The sequence below is a fragment of the Oncorhynchus mykiss genome, chromosome 10 (genome assembly GCF_057628025.1).
Source record: "Oncorhynchus mykiss isolate SJ-2025 chromosome 10, ASM5762802v1, whole genome shotgun sequence".
Classification (NCBI taxonomy): Eukaryota; Metazoa; Chordata; class Actinopteri; order Salmoniformes; family Salmonidae; genus Oncorhynchus; species Oncorhynchus mykiss.
In genome coordinates, this window is record NC_143031.1 from 48,525,906 (window position 1) to 48,535,467 (window position 9,562).

The window sequence follows — 9,562 nt, forward strand, 5'->3', positions numbered from 1 at the left end:
GCCTTTAATTAAGCTTTAGCGCTGAGTTTCCACGATCCGGATTGAATAGAGCCTCACGTCAATGAGGAGGCCCTCTAGATAGCCATTACTAATGGCAGATACATACCACAGCACAATGGCTTACTTCGATCAACAATTGTGTACTTTATTTTAACAATACTTTCATAGATTAAGGGCCGCACTGTGTGGTACTGTAATCTTTCAGATCCTGACCTCTCAACTTCTGAGCTGTTACTGACCACTCATTTTGCTACCCATTGTTATGTTTGTTGGGAAACCTTTTCAAGTCACACACTTAGCCTCAGGATAAAATGCATTACTGTATTAGTATCTCGTGAGGTCAACTCTTTCCTCAAATCTCATTTACTTTCTTATGATATAAAACACTGTTATTTGGTATTTGTATGAGTTATTCAACAATATTGACAGATTCAAATGAGAAACTTACTGTGGCCACAGTGCTATTACCGCAGACATGTGACTGGCTTTTCTGAGGATATAGAGGAGACAGCTAGATTTTACTGAAGGCATTTTACTGAAGGCCTTTTACTGAAACTTGAGTCCCAATCAGTGCAGGGAATGGCTACATAAAGTATGTGGATACGTGAACATCTCATTCCAAACTCATGGGCAATAATATGGAGTTGGTCCCCCCTTTGCTGCTATAACAGCCTCCACTCTTCTGGGAAGGGTTTTCCCAGAAGCACGCCGCCATTGGACTCTGGAGAAGTGGAAAAGCGTTCTCTGGAGTGATGAATCACGCTTCACCATCTGGCAGTTCGACGGGCAAATCTGGGTTTGACGGATGTCAGGAGGACGTAATCGTTCCTGCATAGTGCTAACTGTAAAGTTTGGTGGAGGAGGAATAACGGTCTGGGGCTGTTTTTCATCATTTGGGCTACGCCCCTTAGTTCCAGTGAAGGGAAGGCCCTTTCCTGTTTCAATATGACAATGCCCCCGTGCACAAAGCGAGGTCCATACAGAAATGGTTTGTCGAGATTGGTGTGGAAGAACTTGACTGGCCTGCACAGAGTCCTGACCTCAATCCCATCAAACACGTTTGGGATGAGTTGGAACGCCGACTGCGAGCCAGACCTAATCGCCCAACATCACTGCCCGACCTCACTAATGCTCTAGTGGCTGAATGGAAGCAAGTCCCCGCAGCAATGTTCCAACATCTAGTGGAAGGCCTTCCCAGAAGAGTGGAGGCTGTTATAGCAGCAAAGGAGGGACCAACTCCATATTAATGCCCATGATTTTGGAATGCGATGTTTGACGAGCAGGAGTCCACATACTTTTGGTCAAGTAGTGTATGTCAGAGACAAAAAAATGTCAGAACAAGGGGTTCTGTCAAGGTAGAGATGGACCTCACTAGAAACAAACATCCTACCATGATATAACAAATGATTGATTCTGAATTATTGATTGAATTGAATTTGGCCTAATAGGTTCAAATGAAATGGTTGTGGTTAGCCTACACAACAGGCAACCGATGCAAGGTCAACCGATGTAAGGCCTTGTGTTGGGAACATGACAATGACTTCTTGTGAATAGAGTGGAATTAATTATCCATGGGACACACTCCTGAAGGAACGCAGATGTGTAGCCAAGATTTGAGAGGAGTTCTGCAGCAGCCTCGTCATCGTCTGTGAGTACCAGAGTCGCCATCTACTGGTGAATAAAGGGAGACACCCATTTAAATGGGAAATCTACCATTAAAATAAAAACAAAGCGCCTACCCCAGCCACTTTCGGGGAAACAGCTGAGGGATGGGGCTGGAAAAATGTCACCGCTTTGAAATTCATAGGCAGAGCTATGGATGCAAGGACTGACCATCCATGACGTTACAATTACAGTCTTAACCATGTTTTGAGGCTATGCCTTTGTTTACAAGCAAAGACGTAAAACGAGCTTATATTTTGGGTTCTGATTGGGTTAGACAGTTGAACTAAGCTCACGAGGCCTTTCTAAGTTATATTCTTCAAGAATCAAAGGCTGTGTAGGGTGAGAGAAAGAAATGTATGTAGCAAATGCAGATTGAACATTTAATGTAATGTAGAGACGCGCGCCGACTGGACAATGCTCTTTTCGGTTTAACTCCTGCGTCCTCTCTCCTCGGTCTACTTTCGACTCCTTTTCAAAAAGGTCGAAGGTAAATCGAGGAGAGGCGGCCAGGAGACTGAACGTGGGCGAAAATACGCTTGTATGAAATGAAAAGCGCCTTCTTCACTGAGCACACACTGGTTGAATCAACGTTGTTTCCACGTAATGTCAATGAAATGACACTGAACCAACGTGGAATAGATGTTGAATTGACGTCTGTGCCCAGTGCCCACTCGCACATCACCAGGCAAAAGATGTTTACGGGGTGGGATCCCAAAATAAATGTGCAAAGTGATAAAAACAAATGCAGTTAGTTGTACAATACATTTTTATTATTAAGTAGAATATTGTTTTTAAATGTAGACTATGCATGCTTTTCTCCTACAGTACAATATAACATCTGATTCAAAGGGTGATGGAAAAACTACTAAATTGTCCTACTTGAGTGACAGTAAAGATAGCTTAATAGAAAATAAAGTAAAAGTGAGTCGCCCAGTAAAATACTACTTGATTAAAAATCGAAAGTAACTGGTTTTAAATGTACTTAAGTACAGTGGTGGAAAAAGTACTAAATTGTCATACTTGAGTAAAAGTACAAAGTACACTTAAATGCTAAACATCAAATCCCTTTTATTTAGCAAACCAGACAGCACAATTTTAATTTTTAAATTTTTAATTTACGAACAGACAGGCACACTCCAACACTCAGACATCATTTACAAATGCAGTATTTGTGTTTAGTGAGTCCGCCAGATCAGAAGCAGTAGGGATGACAATGTGTTATATTGATAGGTGTGTGAAGTGGACCATTATTGCTGTCCTGCCTGAGCATTCGAAATGTAACTAGTACTTTTGGATGTCAGGGAAATGAATGGGAGTAAAAAGTACATATTTATTTCATGAATGAAGTGGAGTAAAAGTAGTCAAAAATATAAATTGTAAAGATACCAAAAAAAAAACTACTTAAAGTAATACTTTAAAGTATTTTCACTTAAGTACTTTACACCACTGGGTGTGGCAGATATCAAAAGTATTCCGCAGTAAGATAGACTTCTGCTTCCTCTCCAAAAGGAGGCTATCGAGGAGGGGAGGACTGTTTTCCATTTGTCTGCTAACGAATTGACACAGTCCTCGACTACCTATTATCATCCTGGTCACGTAGGACAGAGAACGGAGGACAGACTTTTGCCCAAATGAGAAAAGGCCAAGGTATGGCCATCTGTGCACTTCTAGAATTTGTTAACCCCGATATTTGTTAACTCTCTCTTTCTCTCCCTTGCAGTTAGTCGGTGTAATGATTAGGGCTCATTCACTTGTTCAAAGGTGCAGTAAGAGTTGTATTTGACACCTGGTTGTTAAGGATTTCTGCTGTGGTTTTGGAGTGTGGAGTCAGGGCTTGATTCATGCCATCTGGGTAACTGTCTATTTGGGTCGACTAAAGCCCACCAACAGGGTCATTATCTCAATGCAGTAGAATCCCACTGGACAGCCATATCATTCTGGTTTGAGATGTGTCAGGGCCACTAGAGGCCATTGTTGAGAACAACGGTAGGATTAAGTTGGGTTGAATCAATTTTCACGGCAGAATACAGCAAAAGAAACAGTCACACAGCCATGGTTGGTCACTCCGATATGGAGGGATTTAATAGAGCAGCCCCCCTCCCCCCTCTCTTATCTGCCTCAGAAATGCCTTACCTCAACACATACATGGAAACATGGACCTTCCATCCTTCCAGCAGAAGTTGCTTCTTGAATTTGTTCTATAGGGAAGTGATTATGGATTAATCGGGAACCATTTTGGTGGGACAGAAAATGTGAAAAAAAATTGATGTTCCTGTGTTTTATATCTCCACGCTATGAGATTGGAATAATACTGTGAAATTGTGAACATGATGATAATGCCCTTTTAGTGTAAGGACTGTTTGAAAAGACCGCCTGAAAGTTCAACCTGTTTTGGTGGGGTGGAGTTAATAGACCAATAAGAAAGAGAGTTCCAAACACTCGGCCAATAACAGCTAGTTTTCAGTTTTCCCCCTTCCCACTCAGACCACTCGCAGACAGGCCTAGCAAAATTCTTATTTGAAGAATTTATTTTATTTTTGACCATTTGAATTGAAAACAATTACAGTAAGGTACTTCATTGTTACCCAGAAAGGATTTGATATTGAGAGAAAAACAGCTGCATTGAACCTTTAAGATTGAGTACCAAGCTCAAGATAAATTGCTGCATCAACCATAGTGCACTAGTCTTAGCTATGCAGCAGAGGGCACTCTCTTCTAATGTAAATGTCCATTTTCTGCTACCTTTTGTGCTACTATTTTGAATAGCACAGGTAAAGTGTAATATAAATGGGATAAATTGATATGTGCCATCATGTAAATATGATGACATATCCAAAGATTTCATTTATTTATATTGAAACCAAACCCACAAATCGTCCAAAACCCGGTTGGACTACTAAGGTTTTTAAATCATAGTTAGTGTTGCGTACAGCGTCATAATACTCTCATCATCTCACATAACCATTCATGGAAAAAGACAATAGAATGACAGAACTAGCCAGTAGGGGGCATAGCTTTCTGTCTGTCCCGTTTTGTGACGAGAAAGGCCTCTAATCTATATCATTTCTCTCACATCTCCTCTCCCTTTTTCATCCATAAACAGATAAATAATCACCTACTCAATCTGTCAGCCATTCAACTGTTTATTCTCTTCTGTCAAGTGGTAGGCCTGCTATAGATTGATCATCACGATGAGCAAGACCATAGTTATTTGTATAACTGTGTGGGGGACATTTGAAAAGAGACAAAAACAGCAAGAGCTCCTTTTATAAGGGAATGGGACACCACTACTTTAATACCCTCCCACCTCCCTTCCCCCCTCTTCTTCCACATATGCTGTATGATCAGATCCTCGATCTGTACTTTAAAAAGAAACCTAAAGTCCAATATCGTTCTCGTCTGATGGCTCATATAATGGAGGTTTAATGTGCCATCCAAATTCTCACAAAGACTCCGTCTTAGTATCTCCTCATAAAAGCTACTGGCCCAAATAGAATCTGTAGTCTTAAGTGAGTGGTCCATTGTCCTGTATGCTTATATTGGGGATATTTTCATAGGCACCGGAGCCAGCAGTGAAATATAGAGGTGCTCCTCCAAGGTACTGTACCCTCTTCTCACTTTTCTCCTCTGCGATAAATAACTTTTAGAGGGCAAAGGGTTTGGGGATGGTTTTAATGTGGCAGGGTAGCCTAGTGGTTAGAGCGTTGGACTAGTAACCGGAAGGTTGCAAGTTCAAACCCCCGAGCTGACAAGGTACAAAACTGTCGTTCTGCCTCCGAACAGGCACCCAGGAACCCACTGTTCCTAGGCCGTCATTGAAAATAAGAATTTGTTCTTAACTGACTTGATAAATAAAATAAAAATTGAAATACATGGACAGATTTTGTGGTAATACATTTTTGGGTAAGGATTATGTTTGGGACAGGTTACAATAATGCATGTACAGTGTTCGGTTTCCGTTTTACAAACCTCATCTCGGATTGCAATTGTTCAAATAATAGCCTGTGCATTTTGTCGTTGGGTAATGTGATGTTAGCTTGTTCAGGTTTTGTAAACTGTTTGGTTATCGTCAATACAGGTTTGTCTGTGTTCATGGATCATACTTTGTAGTATGAATGGCAGGTCATTTGATAAGGGATATTAGAGATAGACTGTATTGTTGCTTTCACTGGCAGCCAAAGATCTCAATACTTATACTCAACCAACTCTGAGCAATCACGGGTTGGATGACACATCACCATGACGATGTACTTTATTTGACCTCTGAACTGGTGGGTTTGCTGTACGATTAATACTGGTTAGGCTAGTGGTTTACTTCCTCTTCATTGACTATGTCTTCACATGAGATTCAATAAGAACACAAGCAATACGTATGGATATATAGTAAATCAATACCTTGTATACTACTGTTGAAGACTCAATAGTAGGGATTTTCCTTTTTTTCTCAAATTATTTTAAGCTTCACTATTGATGCTGCTTCTGCTTTTTGCTAATACGAAAACACACAGGGACATGGAAAGTTAACCGTAGTGTCAAAGATAATATTTACCCATCAATTATACAATGAGCATATTGTGACAACAGTGAGTAAGGATCAATTGACACATTTCTCATAAGTAACACAGAGATGAGACAGTCACAAATATCCTTTGTTCTTACATTGCCATTGCTAGTATTGGAATAGTTTAAATTACAAATGTTCTTCCATATCAAAGGCTGTGATCAAATTAAACATTACAAAATCAAAGTCACGCCGTGAGTAATATTTCAAATCTTTCTCACTGACAAATATTTCAATATTTCCAACTCATTGAAACATCAGACTCTCACAAAACACGGAGGATCCTGATACAACATTTCATCCTACCAGGGACAAGAACGTCTAAAAATGGCTACCATCCCTGAGTCATATTTTTATTGACAAATTCATGCAGTGCACGACAGCTCGTAACATAATCTTAGCCTTTCTTTACATACACAGACATCAAAAAAATAAAACGTGTTGGTTGGGTGCGTTTAGGGATGCGTTCGTTAGATCTATTTAATCCATTTGGCCAGTGAATGACTTTGATCAAATTCAATCTATGCTACTGTGTCTGTATTAAAGATCAGGCTCAGAGATGTTTCAGCTTCCTGATGCCTCAACATCCTTTGTCTCGTACTGGTGCCCTTAGGATCATGAGTGTTTTGATATTGATTTAATAATGGAACTCGTTTACTATGAACTGAATCTCGTATGCTCAGTACTTGACTTGGACTGAATTAGGTGCTGGTATTCATTTTGGATGCTGGTAATGTTTATATTTAGATGCAGGAGCTCCACAATACTTCTGAGCTAATGTTCTATGGGGAACAGGAGATCAAGCAGTAGAATATTTGAAGTCATGTACTAAGCTCCGGTGAGCTCCTGCCCAAGGCAAGCACTGTGAACGCTGCCTTTTGAGTTTTGAATTATTAAGGAGCATGCTATTGAGGCCTGCATTCAAAATGCTTTGCATTTCGACCAAAGACAGAAGGAGATCATCATCAACAAGGAATTAATTAATGTTTACTCTGTGGTTGCGGAGAATTCCTTTTCAATGTCAAAGGCCTCTGAATAGTAGTTGCATGAGATTGCTGATGCCTCTGATGCAGAGGCCACTGGAACGAATTTGTATATAACGTCCCAACACGCTAGATTGGTTAGTGCACATGTTTATTGCCTATCACAAACATAATATTACCAATCCAATTGTTGTTGTTTTTTGTTGCGTGAATTGTATCAATTTGTTTGCTTATGGGGTTATTGAACACACCTTACTTCTGAGAAATCTGCGCGAGCCCTCGAACCATGGATCACAATGGTCACACTGACTCCTCAAATAGGAAACAGAGGGGACATCCCTGCAGCTAGTGGATGAGAAAAAATACATCATAACTAGGGGGCTGGCATTTCTTAGATGGCCGAGAAAGTAGATGGATAGCAAAGGAAGATGCTTCTTGCATCCAAAAAGTGTGTCCATGTTAATGATGGGGGAAAGCTTCAGGATTTCCTCACTTGCACGTTTCGATCCGCCAGACCTATCGTTTCCAATGGCTCCAAACTGTTTTTACAACAATGGGATTACAATTAAAGGCACCATTGAACGTCTTCACATTTTAGCTCTGTTTTCCCCGAATTAGAAATGTCATAGACCAGGATACCTGGATAGTTCATTCTTGTATTGATTTATTCATTTCGTTAGAGCTACGGTCTGCTGCACCTGGTACTCTATGTGATAGGCTACCTACGGAGGGCCGCCGTAATGCCCCAATCTGATCCGTGACACCGCCTGGAGTTGGTTAAACTTGATTGGCACTTGGATTGGAACCGGTGCTATGGTTAAATAATAACATGAAAATAAAGCTCTTCGGCCACGCACACCATTTATTTATTATTTTTAATTTAACAGGCTGGCCTGGGTAAATAAAGGTTAAGAACAAGGTTATTAACAATGACAGCCTACCCCGGCCAAACCCGGACGACGCTGGGCCAATTGTGCGCCGCACTATGGGACTCCCAATCATGGCCGGTTGTGATACCAGTGGTGGGTTTGGTATTGAAAAAAATAAGCATATGCAGAAAAGTGCCTCATACCTACGGTAAAATATTGTGATGGATTGTTGATGTTATTTTAGTCAAAAGCCTGGTTGCCTCTTTCAGGAGTCTGTCACTTAGCAGCAAGTGGATCTTCCAGCAAGACAATGACCCCAAACACACATCAAAATCCACAAAGAAATGGTTAATTGACCATACAAATAAACATTTTGCATTGGCCATCTCAGTCTCCAGACATGAACCCCATTGAAAACCTGTGGTTTGAATTGAAGAGGGCAGTCAATAAGCACAGACGAGGGATATCAAGGATGTGGAAAGATTCTGTATGGAGGAACGGTCTAAGATCCCTCCCAAAGTGTTCTCTAATCTCACAAAACATTTAAGAAAAAGGCTCAGTGCCGTCATCCTCGCAAGGGGAGGGCGCTGGAGTAGTACTGAAAACAAGGGTGCCAATGATTTTGACCCTTATCTTTTAAAGTTATTATTAACCAACATCTCTTTTTCTGAGCAATTGTATTAGTATAACATATTAATATACTGTACCAGTCAAAAGTTTGGACACACCTACTCATTCCAGGGTTTTTCTTTATTTGTACTATTTTCTACATTGTAGAATACTAGTGAAGACATCAAAACTATGAAATAACACATGGAATCATGTAGTAACCAAAAAAGTGTTAAACAAATAAAAATATATGTTTTATTGGAGATTCTTAAAAGTAGCCACCCTTTGCCTTGATGACAGCTTTGCACACTCTTGGCATTATCTCAACCAGCTTCCCCTGGAATGCTTTTCCAACAGTATTGAAGGAGTTCCCACATATGCTGAGCACTTGTTGGCTGCTTTTCCTTCACTCTGGGGTCCAACTCATGTCTTAAAGTAATGATGGACTGTCGTTTCTGTTCTTGCCATAATACGGACTTGGTCTTTTACTAAATATGGCTATCTTCTGTATACCACCCCTACCTTGTCACAACACAACTGATTGTCTCAAACGCATTAAAAAGGAAATACATTTCACATATTAACTTATAAGAAGGCACACCTGTTAATTAAAACGCATTCCAGGTGAATACCTCATTAAGCTGGTTGAGAGAATGCCAAGAGTGTGCAAAGCAGTCAAGACAAAGGGTGGCTACTTTGAAGAATCTCAAATAAAAAATATACTTTTTTTGGTTACTACATGATTCCATATGTTTTATTTCATAGTTTTGATGTCATCACTATTATTCTACAACATAGAAAATAGTAAAAATAAAGAAAAACCCTTGAATGAGTAGGTTTGCCCAAACTTTTAACGGGTACTCTAATTTTCACAC